Source organism: Sus scrofa, chromosome 14 (genome assembly GCF_000003025.6).
Source record: "Sus scrofa isolate TJ Tabasco breed Duroc chromosome 14, Sscrofa11.1, whole genome shotgun sequence".
NCBI lineage: Eukaryota > Metazoa > Chordata > Mammalia > Artiodactyla > Suidae > Sus > Sus scrofa.
In genome coordinates this window covers 1,555,083-1,579,225 of record NC_010456.5, presented here as the reverse complement: position 1 = coordinate 1,579,225, position 24,143 = coordinate 1,555,083, and the positions used below count along the sequence as shown (strand labels likewise).

Below are 24,143 nucleotides of genomic sequence, written 5' to 3'. Positions count from 1 at the left end.
ATCAATAAGGAAACACAGGCCCTGAATGATGCATTAAACCAGATGGACTTAATAGATATTTATAGGACATTCCATCCAAAAGCAACAGAATACACATTCTTCTCAAGTGCACATGGAACATTTTCTAAGATTGATCACACCCTGGGCTACAAATCCAACCTCGGTAACTTTAAGAAAATTGAAATCATATCAAGCATCTTTCCCAACCACAACGCTATACAACTAGAAATCAACAAGAAAAAAAAAAAAAACTGCAAAAAATACAAACACATGGAGACTAAACAACATGCTACTAAACAACCAACGGATCACTGAGGAAATCAAAGAGGAAATTAAAAAATACCTAGCAGCAAATGACAATGAAGATATGACACTCCAAAACCTATGGGATGGAGCAAAAGCCGTTCTAAGAGGAAAGTTTATAGCAATACAAGCCCACCTCAGGAAACAAGAAAAAGCTCAAATAAACAAGCTAACTTTACATCTAAAACAGCTCGAGAGAGAACAGTCAAAACCTAAAGTTAGCAGAAGGAAAGAAATCATAAAGATCAGAGCAGAAATCAATGAAATACAAACTAAGAAAACCATAGAAAAGATCAATGAAATGAAAACTGGTTCTTTGAAAAGATCAACAGCATTGATCAACCCCTAGCCAGACTTATCAAGAAAAAAAGAGAGAGGACTCAAATCAATAAAATTAGAAATGAAAAAGAAGTAACAACGGACATCACAGAAATATAAAGGATCATAAGAGACTACTATATGCAACTATATGCCAATGATACGGAAAACCTTGAAGAAATGGACAAATTCTTAGAAAAGTACAATTTTCCAAGACTAAATCAAGATGAAATAGAGATGAATGGACCAATCACAAGTAATGAAATTGAAACTGTGATTAAAAAACTTTCAACAAACAAAAGTCCAGGACCAGACGGCTTCACAGGTGAATTCTATCAAACATTTAGAGAAGAGCTAACACCTATCCTTTTGAAACTATTTCAAAAAATTTCAGAGGAAGGGATACTCCCAAACTCATTCTGTGAGGCCACCATCACCCTGATACCAAAGCCAGACAAAGTTACTACAAAAAAAGAAAACTACAGGCCAATGTCACTGATGAACATAGATGCAAAAATCCTCAACAAAATACTAGCAAACTGCATCCAACAATACATTAAAAGGATTGTACATCATGATCAAGTGGGATTTATCTCAGGGATGCAAGGATTCTTCAATATCCGCAAATCCATCAGTGTGATACACCACATTAACAAACTGAAGAATAAAAACCATACAATCCTCTCAATAGACGCAGAAAAAGCCTTTGACAAAATCCAACACCCATTTCTGATAAAAACCCTTCAGAAGGTGGGCATAGCGGGAACCTACTCAACATGATAAAGGCCATATATGACAAACCCACAGCGAACATCATTCTCAATGGTGAAAAGCTGAAAGAATTCCTGCTGAGATCAGGAACAAGACCAGGATATCCGCTCTTGCCACTACTCTTCAACATAGTTTGGGAAGTCCTTGCCACAGCAATCAGAGAAGTAAAAGAAATAAAAGGAATCCAAATTGGAAAGGAAGAAGTAAAACTATCATTATTTGCAGATGACATGATACTCTACCTAGAGAATCCTAAAGACTCTACCAGAAAACTGTTAGAGCTCATCCACGAATTTGGCAAAGTCGCAGGATACAAATCAATACACAGAAATCCACGGCATTTCTATACACTAACAATGAAAGAGCGGAAAAGGAAATTAGGGAAGCAATCCTGTTTACCATCACATCCAAGAGAATAAAATACCTAGGAGTAAATCTACATAAAGAGACAAAAGACCTGTACTCTGAAAACTATAAGCCACTGATGAAAGAAATAAAAGATGACACAAATAGATGGAAAGATATACCATGCTCGTGGATTGGAAGAGTTAATATTATCAAATTGACTATACTACCCAAGGCAAGCTACAGATTCAATGCGATCCCTATCAAATTACCAAGGACATTTTTCACAGAACTTGAACAAAATATTTTCAAGTTTGTTTGGAAGCACAAAAGACCCAGAATAGCCAAAGACATCCTGAAAAAGAAAAATGGAGCTGGAGGAATCAGGCTCCCAGACTTCGGACTGTACACAACAATCATCAAAACCATATGGTACTGGCATGAAGACAGAAATATAGATCAGTGGAACAGGATAGAAAGCCCAGAATTCAACCCACACAGCTACAGCCAACTCATCTATGACCAAGGAGGCAAGGATAGACAATGGAGAAAGGACAGCTTGTTCAATAAGTGGTGCTGGGAAAACTGGACAGCCACATGGAAAAGAATGAAATTAGAACACTCCCTTACACCATACACAAAAATAAACTCCAAATGGATTAAAGACCTAGATATAAGACCAGACACTATCAAACTCTTAGAGGAAAACACAGGCCAAACACTCTCTGACATAAAGGACAGCAACATCTTCTCAGATCCACCTCTTAGAGTATTGACAATAAAAACAAAAATAAACAAATGGGACCTAATCAAATATCAAAGTTTCTGCACAGCAAAGGAAACCCTAAACAAAGCAAAAAGACAACCTACAGAATGGGAGAAAATCTTTGTGAATGAATCAACTGACAAGGGATTAATCTCCAAAATTTATAAACACCTTCTGCAGCTCCATACCAAAAAAAAAAAAAAAAAAAAAAAAAAAAAAAAAAACCCCAAACAACCCCATCAAAAAATGGGCAAAAGATTGAAACAAACAATTCTCCAAAGAAGACATACAGATGGCCAAGAAACACATGAAAAGATGTTCAACATCACTCATTCTTAGAGAAACACAAATCAAAACCACTATGAGGTACCACCTTATACCTGCCAGAATGGCCATCATCAAAAAGTCTACAAACAATAAGTGCTGGAGAGGAAGGTGTGCAGAAAAAGGAACCCTAGTACACTGTTGGTGGGATTGTCAATTGGTGCAACCACTGTGGAAAACAGTATGAAGATTCCTCAGAAAACTAAAAATAGAACCACTATTTGACCCAGCCATCCCACTCCTGGGCATCTATCCAGAGAAAACCATGACTCACAAAGACACATGTACTCCAATGTTCATTGCAGCACTATTTGCAATAGTCAAGACATGGAAACAACCTAAATGTCCATCGACAGAGGAGTGGATCAAGAAGAAGTGGTACATATACACAATGGAATATTACTCAGCCATTAAAAAGAACGAAATACAGGCATTTTTAGCAACACGGATAGACTTAGAAACTATCATGCTAAGTGAAGTCAGCCATACAATGAGACACCAACATCCAATGCTTTCACTGACATGTGGAATCTGAAAAAAGGACAGACTGAACTTCTTTGAAGAACAGATGCTGACTCACAGACTTTGAAAAACTTATGGTCTCTGGAGGAGACAGTTTGGGGGGTGGAGGTATGTGCTTGGGCTGTCAGATAGAAATCCTGTGAAATCAGATTTTTATGGTCATTATACAACTACATATGTGATAAATTCATTTGAGTAATAAAAAATAGAAAAATAAATAAATAAATGAATTACGAAATCTGAAAAAAATATGGAAGTCTAAATGATTAATTTTAGAACCTCTTTTCTAATATATGCATACAATGCTATAATTTTCCATGTAAGCACTGCTTTTGATACATCCCACAAGTCTTAATAATTTTTTTTTTTTTTTTTTTTGCTTTTTAGGGCCACACCTGCAGTATACTGATATTCCCAGGATAGGTGTCTAATTGGAGCTATAGGTGCCAGCCTACACCACAGCCACCACAATGCCAGATCTGAGCCATGTCTATGATCTACACCACAGCTCACAGCAACGCCAGATCTTTAACCTACTGAGCAAGGCCAGAGAGTGAACCCACAAGCTCATGGTTCCTAAATGGATTCGTTTCCACTGCACCATGATAGGAACTCTGTTAAGTTTCATTTTCATTTTCATTTGGCCAAAATACTTTGAAATTCCTCTTTTTTTTTTTTAAATTCATGTGTTATTTAGAAGTATGTTATTTGATCTCAACACATTGCTGGATTTTTCTGTTATTAATTTCTAGAGCTTTTTTTTGTTTTGTTTTGTTTTGTTTTTTGTCTTTTTAGGGCTGCACCCACAGCATGTGGAGGTTCCCAGGCGAGGGGTCCAATTGGAGCTGTAGTTGCCAGCCATCACCGACCTACACCATAGCCACAGCAATGTGGGATCTGAGCCACTTCTGCAACCTACACCACAGCTCACAGCAACACTGGATCCTTAACCCACTGAGCAAGGCCAGGGATTGAACCCAAGTCCTCATTGATGCTAGTCGGTTTTGTTAACCTCTGAGCCAGCATAGGAACTCCTAATTTCTAGTTAGATACCATTGTGTTTTGAGAGCATACATTGTATGATTTCTATTTATTTAAATTTGTTAAAATATTTTATGGCCCAGATTGGGAATCTATTTTGATAAATGTCCCTTATATGCATGAGAAGAATGTGTAATCTACTATTATGGGATGAAGTAATTGATGTTTTCTTGCTGTATTAATTATGTAATGTCCCTCTTTATCTCTGATACATCTCTTGACCTGAAATCTGATTTGTCTAAAATTAATGTAAGCTACTTAAACTTTCTGTTGATGGGTGTTAATAAGATTTATTTCTCGGAGTTCCTGTCGTGGCGCAGTGGTTAACGAATCCGACTAGGAACCATGAGGTTGCGGGTTCGGTCCCTGCCCTTGCTCAGTGGGTTAACGATCCGACGTTGCCGTGAGCTGTGGTGTAGGTTGCAGACGCGGCTCGGATCCCGCGTTGCTGTGGCTCTGGCGTAGGCCGGTGGCTACAGCTCCGATTCGACCCCTAGCCTGGGAACGTCCATATGCCGCGGGAGCGGCCCAAAGAAATAGCAAAAAGCCAAAAAAAAAAAAAAAAAAAAAAAAAGAAAAAGATTTATTTCTCTCCATTCCTTTATTTACATCCATATGTGTCTTTATATTTAAAATGGATTTCTTGTAGATAAGATATAGTTGGATCATGCATTTTGATCCACTCTGACAATCTCTGTCTCTTTGTTGGCACATTTTGACCTTTGAAATTCAAAGAGATTTTTGGTAAAGTTGGATTAATGTATACCATATTTATTACTGTTTTGTATCTAATGCCTTTGTTCTTTGCTCCTATTTTTGTCTATGACTCTTTTCTGCATATTATGGTTTTAACTGAGTATTTTATATAATTCCATTTTCTCTCCTTTCTATCAATTATACTTTTCTCCCCTTTACTTTTTTTAGTGGTTGTTCTGAAGTTCGAAATATACATTTACAATTAATCCAAGTCCAGTTTCACTTCTCATGTAATGTATTTTATAACAACAAAATAATCTTAAATTATTTTTCCTATACCTGGTATCATTACTTTCATTCATTTCACTTACATATAAGCACATATAAACATATATAAAATACCTAATCAAATTCATCACTGCTAGACTCTTGAATAAACTGTTATCTGTTAGATCAATTACGAATAAAAAAAAAAAAAACGGAGTTCCCATTGTGGCTCAGTGGTTAATGAATCCAACTAGGAACCATGAGGTTGTAGGTTCGATCCCTGGCCTTGCTCAGTGGGTTAAGGATCTGGTGTTGCTGTGAGCTGTGGTATAGGTCACAGACGCAGCTCGGATCCCACATTGCTATGGCTGTGGCGTAGGCCGACGGCTACAGCTCTGATTCAACCCCTAGCTTAGGAACCTCCATATGCCACACAGGTGCAGTCCTAGAAAAGGCAAAAAGACAAAAAAAAAAAAAAATTAAGAATATAAAAACCCTGTTTTTTTATTTTACCTGTGCTTATTCCTTCTTCAGTGTTCTTCCCTTCTTTATGTAGATCTGAGTTTCTTATCAAATTGTTTTCCTTTTCTCTAAAGAACTTCTACCATTTCTTGCAAGGCAGATCTACTGGCAACAAATTCCCTCAAATTTATTTGTCAGAAAAAGTCTTTATTTTTTCTTCACTTTTGAAGAATAAATTCACAGTGTATAGCATTCTGATCTCTCTTGGACCTTTGCAACTTTTGCAGGTGTCTCTTAGTGGGCCATTGGGTGTTCAAGGACCCCACGACCCTGCCAACACACTGCATGGAGTGGCACAAAACCCAAGGCAACATTGGTCTCCTGCACTCATAGACTTCACCTGCTATGCAAGTTCCCCTCTTGCCACTGTGACTTGCTGGCCATGACCTCTCAATGACCTCAATCCAGATCTTCAGGGTCCGCACTGATCTGTCCAGTCACAGGCTTCCTGAGCAACTTCTCCTCAGGACTGTGCCAGGATCCATTTCAGTCAACCCTTCCGAGTCAGCGGGAAGCCTGCATAAGAAGCTATGTGCTTGTTTTATTACCCTAGTAGTACTTGTTCTGGTTTTCTTTTTTACTTTATTGGCCAGTATGGCTGGAGAGTTTTCCCAGGTTAATGTGGCCGGTTACTGTAGTCTTGCATGGGTAACTTCCTCTGCAGTTGGTTACACAAAGGCTAGCATAGCACCACCCCTTGCAGGGCTCAGAGGGTCAGAACCTTGCACTTGAACTGAATGATTCAGTCACAATCTGTAGGGCTTATGTTGAAAAAAAAAATCTCGATGTGATTAGATCTGAGAATTCAGTGGGTCAAATGATTTTTTTTAATATTGTTTCAATCACCCTTGTTACTTCTCCAAAATACACCTTTGGCATTTTAATACTCTCAACTGCTTTGTCTTATTATTCACTTATTGAAAAAAGAATAGCATATACTGGGTTGTCAGAGTATTAATAAAATGCTATCATCCAGTGTCAGAAGCAGTCACTTTCATTTATTTTATGAGGAAGGAAAAGGGACTTAGCTAAGTTCGGAGTGTTCTTGTTTCAATGAAGAACGCAAGTCATGCAGAATTAAATGGGAACACAAAGAGCTACTTTTACACCCATCTTCACAACAGCATTATTCAAAATGTCCAAAAAGTGGAAGTAGCTCAAGTGTCTATCAGTAACTGGATAGATAAACAAAATATAGTCCATCCACAGAATAGAATGTTGTTCAGTCTTAGAAAGGGAGAAAATTCTGACACAGGCTGCAACGTGGAAAGCCCTTGAGGACCTTATGCTAAGTGCAATAAGTCAGTCACAAAAGGACAAATACTGTACAAGTCCATTTACATGAGGTTCCTAGAGAATTCAGATTCATAGAGAGAGAAAGCAGAAGGCTGGTTGCTAGGGGACAGGGGAGGAGGAATGAGGAGTTAGTGTTTATTGGGTGCAGAGTTTCAGTTTTGCAAGATAAAAAAATTCTGTAGATAGATGGTGGTATGGTTGCACAACAATGCCAATCAATGCCCTTGAACTGTAGACTTAAAAATGGCTAAAATGATAAATTTTATGCAGAATTTACCACAATTTTTAAGTAAATAATTCGACACAGAAAAAAATAATGTAGAATTAAAACTATTACCAGAAAGTGTTGCTATGCATCTAATAAACTGAGAAGACACCCCAACCACCCACCCACCCACCCCCAGCCCCCCTGCCGCAGCTGAAAGCATATTCAGCCCCAGAGACCAATCCCTTAGGCCGTGGCTGCAGCCCAGAGCCAGTCTGGGTGGTAGAGCTGAAAGCCTGGGTTGTCCATCAGGGAGATGTGCCCAGACACAGCAAGGGCTCTGCCAACCAACAAGAGTTCCTAGGATCTTTGCCCCCAATTCAAAATCTCTCTGTGTGCAAAACCATAGGAGGCCCTGAGTGGTGAGCCAGTTATTGGTTCACATTGCCGAAAGCAGGCCCAGTACCATGCAACTGGCCTCAAAGGCACACAAGCCCCCAGTGAAAGAGCTAAGGATGGATTTCTTTTGTGTTTGTTGTTTGCAGATTTACCGACCGTGTTCCCCCTGCCTTAAACGCATGGCCCTCCAGCAGTCACCTTTCTGTGGGCTTATGGCCGCCAGGGGAGAAGCTACCACTGGGGCCAGCCCTGGTAGCTGAGCAAAGGCCTACAGTGATGCCCACGGGCCCAGGACAGGTACTGGCAGCCTCAGGTGCCTGCCACCCTGCTAGAGGAACATGCTGGGTTTCTTCACTAGCTGCTTCTCAAAACTTTTTTTAAAAAGATTACATACACACACACACACACACACACACACACACACATATGCATATATGTAAGTATATATGTATGTGTATATATATCTTTTAAATATATGTATTTATTCTCTGGTCTACTGTATGTGTTTAATTCTAGTAGGAAAATTTTTCTTTTCTTTTTAAGGCCTCACCTGCAGCATATGGAGGTTCCCAGGCTAGGGGTCCAATTGGAGCTGTAGCTGCCAGCCTACACCACAGCCACAGCAACGCCAGATCAGAGCCGTGTCTGTGACCTACACCACAGCTCACGGCAACGCCAGGTCCTTAACCCACTGAGTCAGGCCAGGGATCAAACCTACATCCTCATGTATACTAGTCAGGTTCTTAACCCACTGAGACAAAAAGGGAACTCCTAGTAGGACAAATTTTAAAACTTACTAGACCACCAGTCTTTTTTCCACTTGCACAGGAGTCACATTTCTGAGCTCACAGCATGTGATAAAGATCTGGAACATTTAGGCCCCCTGTTATTGACCCAAGAAGCCCTTAGCACAAGGAGAGGTGAAAAAACTGGTGTGATTGGCAGGATATAGAAGATTCTGGATCTTAGGGTCACTTGTTTCATGTACAAACTGCTCCATACATTCTGGACTCCCAAATGCCTTTTTCTGACTTCTGTTCATAAATATGAGATCAGAGGAACCTGAGGTCAGAATGAGTGCCAGAGAACGGTCCTCTCGCAGCGCTGGATGCTTCATTTTCCAATCTGCTAGTTTCTCATAGAACTGATGTGTCCTCAGCAGATGCTGAGTCATACAGTATCGTTGAGTGAGGAGAAAATTATGCCCAGGTGCTATCACAAGAATAAGGGATGATGAAGTTCATGGGTGTGTTTCATGGACCCAGCGAGGGTGAGCAGACATACCGGAGAACCTGCAGAAACAGGACGGCCAAGGAAAGCCGTGGAATCTACCACTGGACATTTATAACCAGAAGACTGAAATTAACTCTCATCTGCATTGCCCCTTCCCCACTCTCACTTTCCTGGACCACCAGAGGCTTATAGGGCAGGAAAATCCAATATTCCATGGCTAATACCTTGAAGAAAAGACACAGGTTCTCATTAAAAGAAACATTAACAAACTACAGGCTGTATTTTTCCCCACCCACATTTCCCTTTAAAAAGCATGTATTTCCAGAGTTCCCTTTTGGTTCAGTGGGTTAAGGATTAAGGATCTAGCATTGTCACTGCTATGACTTAGGTTGCCGCTGTGGCATGGGTTCCACTTCTGGCCCAGAGACTTCCACATGCCTCGGGCATGGCCAGAAAGGGAAAAAAAAAAAAAAATTAAAGCTTATATTTCTGAGCCAGCCCTGGGTTCAAACCCTGTTGCACAGCTAGGAAGTTTGGAATATTTATTTACACTTTCTAAATCTCTATTTCCTCATCCATTAAACCAAGATGATATAGGATGAAGTTGAGATTTGGAAATAGTATAAGTAACAGCGCCTGACAAATAAGATACAGTCCCATCACTTTCTGATTCAGCTAATTTTTACTGAATTATTTAATTTGGTGTCTACTTTGGACCCGTCTCTATGCTTGGGATTATCATCTTCTGAGGTTAGTGAGCCCCAAACCCGTAAAGAAGAAAAGAGAGTTACCTCTGTACCAAGAAAGCTAAGAGGCAATTACCAATGCCGTAACAAACAATCCCAGCCCCTGGTTTTTGGTCATTTGTTGGGTTTGGTTTTGACCAAATAACACTGCCAATGGCAGATGAAAGTGCTGCTCTGAAATGACCTGAAAACACAATAGCATCCCAGCGCACAGACCTGCTGTGGCCCTGGCAGATCCTGCATCAGGCTTCCACGCTGCTTCCTGTGCACTCGGCTGAAATCTGGACGCTGCCCTAACAGTCCTGGCCCAGCCTGGGGGGACCATTCCATTCCAGGAAACTCTGTTCACCTTTAAAAAATTTTTTTTAAATTAGAGTGTAGTTGATTTACAATGTTTTATCTATCTATCTATCTACATATCTATCTATCTATCTATCTATCCATTTTCTTTTTCTCATATTACCTTTCATCATATTCTATCCCAAAAGATTGTGCTGTAGAGTAGGACCTTATTGCTTATCCATTTTAAATGTAATAGTTCACACCTACCAACCCCAAACTCCCCATCCATCTCACTCCCTTGCCCTCCCCCTTGGCAACCACAAGTCTATTCTCCATGCTCATGTTTCAGTTATTGAAAAGTGCAAAGCCAGTTTTTCTGATGGTTGGCCTGGTGCTGATCACCACCATTTAGACTGTTTTTCTGACTGATATTAGCCCTCACTTTACTGTTTTCAGACCTTAGACTATCTTCCAGGCTTGGGTTCACTTGTGTGTCTAGACAAATGGTGTCTCCATTCTCTCCTGTCTGTGCTTTTTGCCTGGTCATGGATACCTGCCCCATGGGACACTGGGATTCAAGACCCAGGGCATAGTCACTGCCCACCCCAGTACAGCATCTCATTGCCCCCTCCAAGAGGGCTCAGATCCCCTTATTGGTGTGAGTTGACAAGATGCGATGACTCTAAAAGATATTTTTAAGTGCACATAGAAATAAGATACTAATGTTGGAACTTCAGACCCTAGTGAGAAAGATATCTGGTGGAAAAAGGGCTGGGTCAGGCAGCACTACTCACAATAGCCAAGACATGGAAACAACCCAAATGTCCATCGACAGGTGACTGGATTAGGAAGATGTGGTGTCTATACACAATGAAATACTACTTGGCCATAAAAAAGAACAAAATAATGCCATTTGCAACAACACGAATGGAACTAGAGACTCTCATACTGAGTGAAGTAAGTCAGAAAGAGAAAGACAAATACCATACAACATCACTTATAACTGGAATCTAATATATGGCACAAAGGAACCTTTCCACAGAAAAGAAAATCATGGACTTGGAGAATAGACTTGTGGTTGCCAAGGGGGAGGGGGAGGGAGTGGGATGGATTGGGAAATTGGGGTTAATAGATGCAGTCTATTGCCTCTGGGATGGATAAGCAATGAGATCCTGCTCTGTAGCACTGGGAACTATGTCTAATCACTTATGATGGAGCATGATAATGTGAGAAAAAAGAATGTATACATGTATGTGTAACTGGGTCACCATGCTGTACAGTAGAAAATTGACAGAACACTGTAAACCAGAACACTGTAAAAATCATTACATATATATAAAAAAACATTCTATGTGAGCCATCAGCTCCTTAGAAAGAACTCTCACTAGATGCCCAAGATCACAGACTCCTCCTCCAATCTTGACATTTTTGGTCAAAAGGGACAGCAGAGTCTACTTCTGAAATGCTTCCCACCAGAACAACCTGACACTGACACCCTCATATGCTGCCACAGTGACAACAGTAGTCTCCTAACAGGTTCCCTAGACACAATCAGTTTCCTGAATATTCCTCTAAACACAGCAATGGCCATGCTCTTCTCTTTAAGATTCTTCCAAGGCTCCATTGCCTCAGAGTCCAGACTTTTCAGTAAGAAACCAGACCTTCAAGACTTGGCTTCTTTTGTGTCTGCAGCCCTCCTTTCCTCTGCATCCAACTGGACCCCAGCTCCATCATGAGGAACTGCCATGCCTCCCAAACACACCCTGCTCTGGTCCATGTCTTTGTGCAAGCCATTCCATGAGCTTGAAACACACTGACCCCTCCTGGCCCGTCACCCACCAGAGCCCTCTTTGCTCAGAGATTTAACCCAGCTGCCCTTCCAGAGGAAGCCTAGGGGATACTCACAAATCCTGCACTGGTTGACCTTCATCTGTCTTCCTGCAGCACCCAGCGCAACTTTCCATCACTGCCTTTATCATGGTTTACATGTCAAATGGAGATCCCAGGCGAAGGCCATGATCTTGATTAGATCAGAATGTATGTTTTCATCTTTACTTTTTGAGGTCTAGTGTAAGATGCATTGATTGGATAAGGACGGAGGGAGGGGAAGGAAGGAAGAAAACAGAGAGGGAAATAAGGAAAGAAGGAAAGAAGGGAAGAAAAAAGGAAGAAGAGAGAGGAGGAAAAGAGGAAGGCAAGAATAAGGAATGGGTATAGGGACAAAGGGAGAAATGGCAGATAGCATACAGATGGAGGAAAGATGAATTTGGTACCTAAAGCTAGAGTTGGCAGATTGTTAATAATAGGTTTTGGAGCCATTCTTTTGCCACATGTTCTAGACTCAGTGTTTGCAACCTGTCTAACTCTCCAATTCTAATTGAGATACAGATCAAGAGATGAAAAGCTAGCTGTTCAACTGCAGGTCCAAATGAACAAATTGGTCACAAATTCTGGAATGAAACACAGATCTCTTTAGTCTTATCTTGGACCCACTTATGGTTAATAGATTTGACTATTGAACTTGGCTTCTTAAGTGACGTGATGCTGACTGGTGCAGGTGTCTTCCAGATAATCACACCCTCACTGAGACCATGTTTAGAAAAGAAAGGGAAAATTAGTGGCTTGTGGTCAAAGATTAAGGGCTCCTTCTGCAAAGTGACTCTACTTTGAAGATCAGGCCACACCTGTAAAAATTTTTGGCAGTGCCAGTGTCTGTCCAGGAGGGCAAGCCCCTAATGGGGTGCAGGATTACATTATGTGTAGCAATATTGCCCAGGAATGGAATAGTCCTAATGGGTCAACTGCACAACGTTGCAAAACATGACCTTGAAAGGGGAACCATGGTTCCCATAGCAGTGTTCTCTGCTCTTGTGTTTCCACTAAAACCCAGGCCTCAAATTTAAGGCACCAGAATGAGAAGGTGAGTGCTGACTTTTCTGACCTGACACTATCTCAACAGTCAAAAAGGTTGGCTTGGCAACCTTGATGAATATAACCCTTCTGGAGCCTGGAGTTCCCTTTGTGGCTCAGCAGTAAAGAACCTGACCAGTATCCATGAGGATAAGAGTTCGATCCCTGGCCCCGCTCAGTGGGTTAAGGATCTGGCATTGCCACAAGCTGTGGTTCACAGATGTGGCTCAGATCTGGTGTCACTCTGGCTGTGGCATAGACTGGCAGCCATAGCTCCAATTCAGCCCCTAGACTGGGCCTGGGAATTTCCTTATGCAATGGGTGCATCCCTAAAAAAAACAAAACCCAAAAACAAACAAAACAAACAAATAAAACCTCCTGGAGCCAAAGTAGAGGCTCCATCTCTCCCCTCTTATTTAGCCACAGTGTGTCATTGCTGAAATGATCTGCAGCAGGATGGCAGGGAGGAGGGGAATTATGGATTTGAAGCAAGGAGGAGCAAAGGTGCCCTGGATAAGGGCCGTTTGGAGGGTGCCATGAAGGGTATTTAGGGTATTTTCCAAACTTGAATTTTTCTTTAAGAGCCGATGGGGCAAAGCCCTGGTGACTCACCTCTCCTCACTGCGACCCCGCTCTGCCACCCCATTTCTACGTGGTCCATGGTCCCGTGGCCCATGGGGCAGCATCATTTTTCCAGCCACCACTCACTCAACTCCCCATCCAGGTGGGAGAGTGGGTGAGTGAAGCAAGGTATCGCCCACTCAAGGCAGAATCTTCTAGGCTCAATGATAATTAAGGGAAAAAGTGGCATCACTGGAAGAGAGAGTTCTCTAGATGGGACTTTCTTCCTTCTGTTTCCTCATCTTCCATGGCTTTAAGTAAGTGCCCACATTGCACAACTTACCACCACGATGGCCTTGCTCCAGACAGAGAGTTTAGACATGTGAACCCAGGAGACTTACGTGATCAGCTTTTACCCAAAGGATTTTCTTAATACCAGAAGGAAATAGAATTTTTTTTTTTTTCTTTTTAAGGCTGCACCTGCAGCACATGGAAGTTCCCAGGCTATTGGCCGAATTGGAGCTACAGCTGCCCGCCACAGCCACAGCCACAGCAACACCAGATCCAAGCCTCCTCTGTGACCTACATCACAGCTCACAGCAAGCTGGGATCCTTAACCCACTGAGCGAGGCCAGAGATTGAACCCGCGTCCTCTTGAATACTAGTCAGGTTTGTTACCACTGAGCCACAACAGGAACTCCCTGAAATAGAAATTGAATCTGTCAAAGTTCTGTGAATCCAAAGGGAAATGAAATGTATAAGACCGGGTCTGCAGCTTAGGTTGCTGTCATGGACTTCAATGGGTGACCCCCAAGTCAGCATGCTCCCCTTATGGTGACATGAAAGATTCCCCATTGATTATGGCCCTGGCCTCACAAAGAACACAGACAGACAGACCCACAACAAGAGAAATGAATAAAACTCAAAGGTGAACACCAAGGCTGGCACATAGCAAGTGATCACTAAATGGTGCGTCTATTATTGGAGTTATTACACATTTTATCACTAGTACTGTAGGCAGCCCGGAAGAGGTGTGCCGGCTCATGCAGTGTATTGGACTCCCATCCCAGAAGACTACAGCCTGGGGGGCTGAGACAACAGACATTTACTTCTCACAGTTTCGAAGGCTATAAGGTAGGTTCCATTCTGAGGTCTCTTCTCTTGGCTTGTTGGCGACTGCCACCTCCCTGTCAGCATCCATGACCACTTTTTTTGTGTGCATGAAGAAAGAGAGCTCTCTGGTATCTCTTCATATAAGGACACGAGTCCTGTTAGACCAGGATACTCCCGTTATGACCTCGTTTAACCTTAATGACTTCTGTAAAGGTCCCATCTCCAGATTCTGTCCCAGAGGGAGTTGGGCTTGAACAGAGGGATGGGGGCATACAAATATTCAGTCCATACATGTAGGCACAGTCCAGGAGCTCTAATCCAAGGTTATCTGATGATGGGCATCTTGATCTGTATGGTGACATCTCATTCACAACTTATCCCTGGCACTCAAAGCCCACCAGGCAAGTAGGATTAAAGAAAATCTGGGAGTTCCCGTCATGGCACAGCAGAAACGAATCTGAGTAGGAATCATGAGGTTGTGGGTTTGATCCTGGCCTTGCTCAGTGGGTTAAGGATCGGACGTTGCCATGAACTGTGGTGTAGTTTGCAGTCAGATCTGGTGTTGCTGTGGCTGTGGTGTAGGCTGGCGGCTACAGCTCCGATTTGACCCCTAGCCTGGGAACCTCCATATGCCATGGGTGTGGCCCTGAAAAACAGAAAGAAAGAAAGAAAGAAAGAAAGAAAGAAAGAAAGAAAGAAAGAAAGAAAGAAAGAAAGAAAGAAAGAAGGAAGGAAAGAAAGAAAGAAGGAAGGAAAGAGAGAGAGAGAGAGAGAGAGAGAGGGAGGGGAGGGGAGGGGAGGGAAGGGAAGGGAAGGGAAGGGAAGAGAAGAGAAGAGAAGAGAAGAGAAGAGAAGAGAAGAGAAGAGAAGAGAAGAGAAGAGAAGAGACGAGACGAGAAGAGAAGAGAAAGAAAAGAAGAATGGAAGGAAGGAAGGAAGGAAAGAAGGAAGGAAGAAAGAGAGGAAGGAAGGAAGGAAGAAGAGAAGAGAAGAGAAAGGAAGGAAGGAAGAAGGAAAGAAAGAAAGAAAGAAAGAAAGAAAGAAAGAAAGAAAGAAAGAAAGAAAGAAAGAAAGAAAGAAAGAAAGAAAAAGAAAGAAAGGAAAGAAAGAGAGGAAGGAAGGAAAAAAGGAAGAAAGAAAGGAAGGAAGGAAGGAAGAAAGAAATCTGTATGTTTGGGATCGGGGAGGGGTGGACTGGGTTGGGGCTTTGGGATTGGTATGTGCATACTGAGGTATATGAAATGATTGGCCATCCTTTCTTTCTTTCTTTCTTTCTTTCTTTCTTTCTTTCTTTCTCTCTTTTCTTTCTTGATTCTCTACAGCACGGAGAACTCTACCCAATATTCTATGATAATATTTGGGAACAGAATCTGAAAGAGAATGTATGTGTATACATGTATAATTGAACCACTTTGCTGTACAGCATAAATCATCTCAAACTTGTATATCTATACTTCAATAAAAATTAAAAAATTTTAAAAAAGAGAGGCATTTCCTTTGTGGCTTGGTAGGTTAAGAACTTGACTAGCATCCATGAGAGTGTGGGTTCGATTCCTGGCCTCACTCAGTGGGTTAAGGATCCAATACTTCCACCACAAACTGCAGTGTAGGTTGCAGGTGTGGCTCAGATCTGGCATTGTTGTGGCTGTGGCATAGGCCAGTTGATCAGCTACGATTCAAGCCCTAGCTGGGAACTTCCATATGCCACAGGTGCAGCCTTAAAAAGAAACAAAAGAAAAGAAAAGAAAAGAATCTGTGTCTTCAGTAAAATATTGGCTACAATAGGATTCTGTAAATACCATCAATGGGATTTTGAACCCAGAATCATATTCTGAACTTGTTAAAGAGAGTAGGGGAAAAAATGTGGGAGAAAATCTTTAAATGAACTCATTCATTTAAAATGAACTTCATTCATAAAACCTTTACATGAATCTTTGAAGGATCTCCCTTTGGAGAGCCAGATAACAGAATATGGTCTGAGGCCATGACACTCAGGTCTTGCTCTACCTGTAGGTGCCCTTGGGCTAGTGGACGTTGGCTGCATTATCTGCCCACTCGGCTCAGCACCCAGCCCTGTAACTCTCAATACCTGGTCATCCAGGCCTCCTGTCTCCCACTCCTTCAGTGTAACCAGATGTTTCCCAGGCAAGGCAGGACTGCAGGAGATCTGTGCTGGCACTTTCCACAGATACATTTTCAGGTGCTCATGTCTGTGTGCTTGAAAACATGTCACCCTGGCATTTCGGTCATTTCCATCAAGATTGTATTTTTATGGAAGTGAATGTCCAGAGACATTCTGTCCTTTAACTGTGATTTGTTGTTGTTTATTTTGCGAGCACTAGCTCTTCTCAGCCTTAGCACACTGAGAACTCAGCCATGGGACTCCTTGCGTGCCAGCCACTGCACATTCCCTAAGCACAAGAAACGGAGCGTCTCACTCATACTCTCTCCATGTGCCTGGAGGCAGGTTTAGAGCCACGCTGGGCACCCAGTGGGATGCACCTCTGGAGCAGGTGACAGGCTAAAGTTTCACCTCCAACTCAGTATCCTTGACAGAAGAGTAACTTTGTTGAAACAACATCCTGGGACCGGATCCAGGATGAATTTGCTGTGCCTCCTCCAACACAGTATGTTCTCAAGCCAGGAAATGTTTAAAACTGATCATGTCACTTTGTATGTCTTAGAAGCTGTTTCCAAGACCTGATTAGGGCATCAATAGGAAGCCGGATTTTTTTTCTTCCTCCAAAGTGTATTCGTTTCCAGATCATTCTGGCCTTGTTTTGCTGCCACGTGTGCTCAGCACGGCAGCCTGCTCTGTTGTCCTTCCCGATGATCATCCTAAAACCTGCCTGGTGAGTGGCACCTCTGATCCCCACCTAAGGTGGTGAAACCTGTAAACACTCACAGAGTACAAAAGGAGCTGAAAACATCAGGGGGTCATCAAAAGGATCCTGACCTCCAGACCACTGTACATGGTACAACTCAGTTTTTATTGCATTTGGCTGTAATCGTGTCCACAGTTAGTGCCTCCTCATTTCGGTCTACGCATTGAACAAACACATTATCACAGATCTTTACGAGCTTTTCAAAGAAACCTGTTGTTGATTTTCTTCAGCACTCAGCAGCTTGCTATGAATATCCTAACTGAATATGCTGCCAAGAAGTGAACACAAGACACACCTAAAATAGAGGCTCTGGCAAAGGTCTGGTGAGACGGGAGAGCTCACCACTCAGAGGCGACTAACACCAAGGCGACAGGCAGTCCTGCCGCTTGATGTGACCCAGCCACATTTCTACTTTCCCGCATAGAGAACCTCAAGCAGCGTATCATTTAACAAAAAATCCTTTAATTCTGATTTGGGCAAGGAAAGAGACACGAACCACGAGAGCTGCAAACCCGCGCATAGGACACACTCGGGCGTGTTTATGTAACACTGGGATCCTCTGAGTCACAGGAGACGTGAAAAACAGCCGTGCTGTGCATGGCAGTGAGAAGAACCTGAGCAGCCTACACCAGGCTGCCGTGCAGAGTTGCTGAGGCAGCAGCAGCCCTTGCAAAATAAGAAGGGACACAGCTGGTACATCAAGAGGTACCCTGAGGTCACCAGCGGCATCTCCCAGGGCTGCTCATGAGATGTGGGGGAAAGTGCTCCCAGAAACCACATGGAAACGAAACCTACGTCTCCTTGTTAACCAGCATTATTGAACAATTTTGGCCACAGGTTCCCTCCTAGAGGGAAAGTTCACAGGAACCCCCTCATTGTGACTTTTTTTAGTCTCCTCTGTTAAAAGCCTTCATACACTTGGCCTCACCAAGGGACCTTGACAATGGCCTCACCTCTGCTGACTGTGAAATACCCAGCTGAGCCGCTCTCTCTTTTTCTGACCCTGGCTGTCACCACAGCTCAGCCGGGAGGTTCATCATGATCCCTAAGTCTCTTCCCTCAGAGGAGTTAACACCCCCGAATACGTAGAATCATTATTTTTATGTGGAGAGATCACAGATCGATTATGCATACTCTTTACTTAGTTACTTTCCTGTGCTTTCTTGGTTTTCCATGATTTTTGTGGCATTTTTACCTCTGAAAAAAGAAACCATATATTTTGCCATCCCTCAATGGCATAAATAGCCCCCTTGTCAAAAAGCCTCAAGAACCAGCCCCGTGAGCCTGGGTCACAAGCAACCTTCAAGACTTTGCGGGAGCATCTGCGTTTTGAGTAGGTAGAAATGTTACAAAATGCTGCATTTTTGCTCTTAAAACATCTCCCTTGACTTAAATAGCATGATGGATAGCACCCAAATGAGGTTTTTCTTCCCCAGAAGTTTCTCCCAGAATAGAAACTGCCCACAGTATTTTTCTTGGGAATAGATTTGTATGGGAGTGTTCGCTGTTGACATTTTTAAGCTGATGCACCCTGTTATGCAAAGTTGAGCAGAAAAGGCAAGGTTCCAGTTGCCACTTTCGTTTTGTGACCTGAACGTTGCCAACTAGGGTAAACACACATTCACTAGTCAAATGCATTCGACACTTAGATTCTTAGCGTGTACATTCCTGAAATGCCAGCAGCTCACATGCTGGCCTGGTTGGTTTGGCGTTCTGGTTTCAAAGCTGAGGCAAGTGGCCCAAATCCTTTTCTTATCCTTCTTTGCGGCCCTGGAGGCCCAGCAAAAGGAAAATCCTGACAGTGTTCTTTAGGTGAGGATAAGGTTTCAGATGCTCCAATTTCTCTAGAGGGCCACTGCTCCATGGAGGAAAAATAGCCAACCAAAAATTCAGCAGCTGCCCCCCCTGAAAATCCAGGTTCTGGGGTTTGGGTCTTAAAACACAGCACCTGTTGCAAATAAGCAGGTGCAATCAGACTGCAGCTGTGGGATACTGTCATGTAGCCGGCTTGTATCAACATACACAGGGGTCCTTGTCAGTCTGACACATGAGGATAGGGCAGTAAAAGAATTTTGATACAGCTCCTGCCACCCCAGCAGAGAGGAACCAGGCAGAATTTATCAGGCTCCCTGCAAGCCATGAGAGGAAAACATTTATTTGTCTCAGTCAACCAGATTCTCAGTTGTCTTGTTGCTGGGTTTCTATGGCAACGATGTTCATTGTAAGTGCAGAACAGTTACCAATTCAATCTCTGGACTGCATCCCCATTGGAGGCTGCAAGTCTATCCTTCCCACTTTCCTTTGGCATCAGTGACTAGAAGGAAAGGAATGCATCCTGGAATGAAATAGCTAAGCATTTAGGCACTTGGCATTTTCCATCTCTCCCAGCAAGGAGCATACAAATCAAAGGGTTCTGAATGGGGGTGGGGGGGCAAGGAAGTTGGTATTGGACCCAAACCAATGGTAATAACCCAGATGTTCAGCTTGTCTTGGGATCCAGAGTAATTATTTTTATCCTTTCCACCATTGTCAGAACTTTGGTTAGATAATTCCGAATGAAAAAGTTCTACTAAAGAATTTCTTCTGTAACAGAGTCTTGGAGCCACTTCCGAGTGTGTTGCAAGAAAACCCAGGGCTGTTTTGCAAAGATGGATCATCTCTGTGAAGGATAAAAGCCTGTATTTTAAGTATCTCCTCTGCTGCTTGAATGCAGACATAGAAAACCCTACAGCGTGGCCCCAGGGTCAGAAAGAACCACTAGGCAAGACCCTGCAAAAAATGATCCCAACCACAGCCCACCAGGTTCACAAGTAATGAAAAACACGTAGTGATACCCTGATACCTGGATGTCAGGGTTTCACTCTGCTGCCTGGGACCCTCCAGAGAGGTGCCCATTCCTTTGGCTTCTAGATTATCAGAAATATGCAACCCAGAGCAAATGACAGGGCAGCCTTGTCATTCTTACACAGGCCTATCCTTATTATTGTTACTATGATTTCATTAATAGTAACACTAAAAAGGCTCTGAATTTTTTCCTTTTTACAGCCGAACCTGCAGCATCTGGAATCGACCAGGTTAGGGGTAAAATCACAGCTGCGGTTGCAGCCTACACCACAGCCATGGCAACACCAGATCCAAGCCACATTTGCAACCTAGGCTGCAGCTCGCAGCAACTCCAGATCCTTAACCTACTGAGCGAGGCCAGCAATTGAAACTAACCTCATGGAGACTATGTCAGATCCTTAACCCACTGAGCCACAACAGGAACTCTAAGTCTCTGACTTTTAATTAAATTATTCCTTCTTCCCTGTGCACACTCAGCTCCATACAGGAAAATGAGGTATTTTATTACCTTTTTAAGTCTCTATTTTAATTTACATTGGTTAAGCCAAATTGAAGCCAAACTCAACCCATCAGAACATCCGGGGGAAGGGGATGGTTCCCTTCCAGTAACTCAGTGGTGGAAAAACGGGGAGGTTGCACTCAACCCCCTTCTGACATAACCCATATTTGGCCCAGGCTTCTCTGGGGATAATGGGGAGCTGTGACAGGCAGGAGGATTAGGAGGTGATGGGCATATTTGCTACAATGTTTGATCTTGGAAGGTCAGGCTGTGTGCATTTGAGGAGGCAGAGGTCAAGCTAATAATTCCAGGGCTTTTCTTGCTGGTTCTGAGCAAGCAGTTTCCAGGAAGCTGGTTTGTTATTTTGGCCAATGACTGTTTATCATGATGCATTGGGGTGTTGGGTTTTTGGTTGCAGAGAGTGTGACAGTTCCTGATATTTACACAAATAAGCCTTCAAATATTGACTAAAGGTGTAATGTGGGAAAGCGAATTTCAACCCGGTTAGGGTTGAAAGGGAAAGCATAATGATTGGGAGAACACAAAGGACACAAAGTTGAAGAGAACGCAATTCATTCTCGGTGACAGTTCTTTGAATCCAGGCATAAGAATTTGCTGTCTGTGTTTTCCTTCCATGCAAGATACTTAAAGTCCCAAAAGTCAGAACAGATGCCAGCTAAAATGTTTAGAGATAACCTATACATTCTAGTAAAGTTTCATTGCTCTAATGCACCCTGTAGCCACAAATCAGGTAAGAAATTACTTTTTTCTGGAAAAAGATTAATTAAAAACTACTATTTATCCTTCATTATCTTTGACTTTTTTTTCAAATTTTTTTAATTTTAATTTTAATTTTTTTTTTTCTTTAGGGCTGCATCTGCGGCACATGGAGGTTCCCAGGCTAGGGGTTGAATCCAAGCTATAGCTGCCAGCCTACACCACAGCCATAGCAACTCGGGATCCGAATCATGTCTGCCACCTACACCACAGCTCATGGCAACTCCAGATCCTTAACCCACTGAGCGAAGCCAGGGATCGAACCGGCACCCTCATGGATACTAGTCGGGTTCATTAACCACCGAGCCACAACAGGAACTCCTATCCTTCATTATTTTTGCAGTGATTCTTCTGTGGAGTGATCAAAGAAGGTAATGTAAACACAACCTCCAGGTCAGCCTGGGTCCATAGGAGGCACTTCATAAAAACCAGTTTGCTTTTAAAAACCAAACCAGGCTAAACAAACATCTGGCCAAAATGATGGTGGAACAGAACATTATTCACCCCCAGAATTACAGATGAAATGCACTGGCCAAAAAAAATAATTCAAAGAAAACTACTCGTAAACAGCGCGGTTGATGAAAACAACAAAATATTATTCACTTCACCTTCAGAAAACTGTCTTGCTCTTCACAGAAACCCTGAAAAGTTGGCAATACAGATACAATCCCTCTTAGAGGAAGAGTCAGGAAGAGAGGAACTGCCATATTCAAGTTCACACATGGCCTAAGATAGATGCAGAATCCCGGGCGCTGTCCAGTGAGTGGGCACAGCTCTGCCACCGTCTTCCTGCTGAGTGACCAGTACTGGGACATCACCACTGGGCCGTGCCCAGGCAGGATGTGCTGAGGACATAATACCCACCCAATCTGGTGCTGCTACCAGTGTTCTTCCTTTGGGGGTCTAACAGGATTCCTTGACCTGATTCTTAATTGATTTTCCATTGACTCCCAGCCCCTCCTCAATCATTTTCACTTTCTTTCTTTTTTTTATTGTCTTTTTCGGACTGCATCTATGGCATATGGAGGTTCCCAGGCTAGGGATCAAATCGGAGCTGTAGCCGCTGGCCTATGCCACAGCCACAGCAATGCCAGATCCAAGCTTCATCTGCAACCTACACTACAGCTCACAGCAACGCCAGAGCCTCTATCCACTGAGCAAGGCCAGGGATGGAACCCACGTCCTCATGGATACTAGTCAGATTTGTTTCCACTGAGCCACACAGGAACTCCCATTTTCACTTTCTAGGCGGGACAGCAGGAATATTTTCTCAGCCCCCAAACACAAGTGGCCCGGCCAGGTGTAGAAAGTGAGATCTTGCTCCTGAGGGCACGTGGCCTGTCCTGCAGAAAGGAGCCAGTGTTTCCCTTGACCCCGGAGCCTTTTATTGGAAAGTGGCTGTAGACGCCCGTCTGTGTGTGTCTCTGGTGCAGTCTTCCTCTGGGCCTTTCCCAGGGTAGGACCAGAACCCTGGGCATCCTGTGGGGAGCAGCTGCTCCTGCCCCAGCCTGCTTTCATGCACGTTCTAGAAGAAGGCCCACTTTCAGGTAGGGCAGTCCACCCTCAGACTTTTCAGGTCAAAAACCCAGCCAGGGCCACAAGGGGACTTCAGGGATGGATGCATGGGGCAACTCTGAGCAAATTCCACTTTGGAGAAGACTGCTTTGGCCTTGACCCAGCAGCACCCATATGCACTTTGGTGTTTTTTTTGTTTGTTTGTTTTTGTTTTTGTCTTTTTAGGGCCACACCCGCGGCATATGGAAGTTCCCAGGCCAGGGGTCTAATAGGAGCTGTAGATGCCTGCCTGCGCCACAGCCACAGCAATGCCAGATCCAAGCCACGTCTGCAACCTACATCACAGACCATGGCAACGCCAGATCCTTAACTCACTGAGCAAGGTCAGCAATCAAACCCGCAACCTCATGGTTCCCAGTCAGATTTGTTTCTACTGCACCATGATGGAAACTCCTGCGGCCAGGTGTATTTTGAAAAGAGATCCCCACAATGGACCAGTTGTAGAAGGGCAGCATCCCATCAGGCATCCCAGGGTTCCTCATTCACAGAAGGCACCTAGGCATGACCCGGCAAGGCTGCAAATCCCCTGGACAAACCAGTTCCCCCAGCAGGTCACCAGGTGAAACCTTCTACCAAATCGGATTAAATGTGTATATCTATAATGTGTGTGTACACTTATATACATATATATAAACACACATAAATATATATGACAGACACATATGAATGCACATATTTAACTTTCTATTAACTCTACCACTAGCACGGAAAGCTGCATAAAGCAGACATGAATGGTAATGAAGTATTGGAAGACTCTTAACCATGCTGGAACCACCATCTATGACCTACAATAGACTCTTCCCAGATAATCCATGGTCTCACCCAGCCAACCACTCCCTCTTCCCTCCTACAGGACCCAGGAGGCTGAATTTTATGGTCTCCACTTCCCTGTTTTTCTTTGTGGTATTGTTACCCAGAGACATTCCTACACAGTGGAATTCAG

General features: G+C 43.1%; 1 long non-coding RNA gene across 5 annotated transcripts in view; it reads right to left on the bottom strand.

Moving 5' to 3' along the window:
- Positions 1 to 24,143, bottom strand: part of LOC106505879 — a 151,241-nt gene that overhangs the window by 17,540 nt on the left and 109,558 nt on the right. For 2 of the 5 annotated variants that reach the window (XR_002338443.1, XR_002338444.1), the window contains 2 exons: positions 9,971 to 10,103; positions 8,503 to 9,232 (listed from right to left, as the gene is read on the bottom strand). This is a non-coding gene — a long non-coding RNA (uncharacterized LOC106505879). Of the gene's footprint in view, positions 1 to 8,502; positions 9,233 to 9,970; positions 10,104 to 14,166; positions 14,776 to 24,143 lie in introns of those variants that run through there. The other 3 variants (XR_002338445.1, XR_002338446.1, XR_002338447.1) reach the window with 2 other exon arrangements.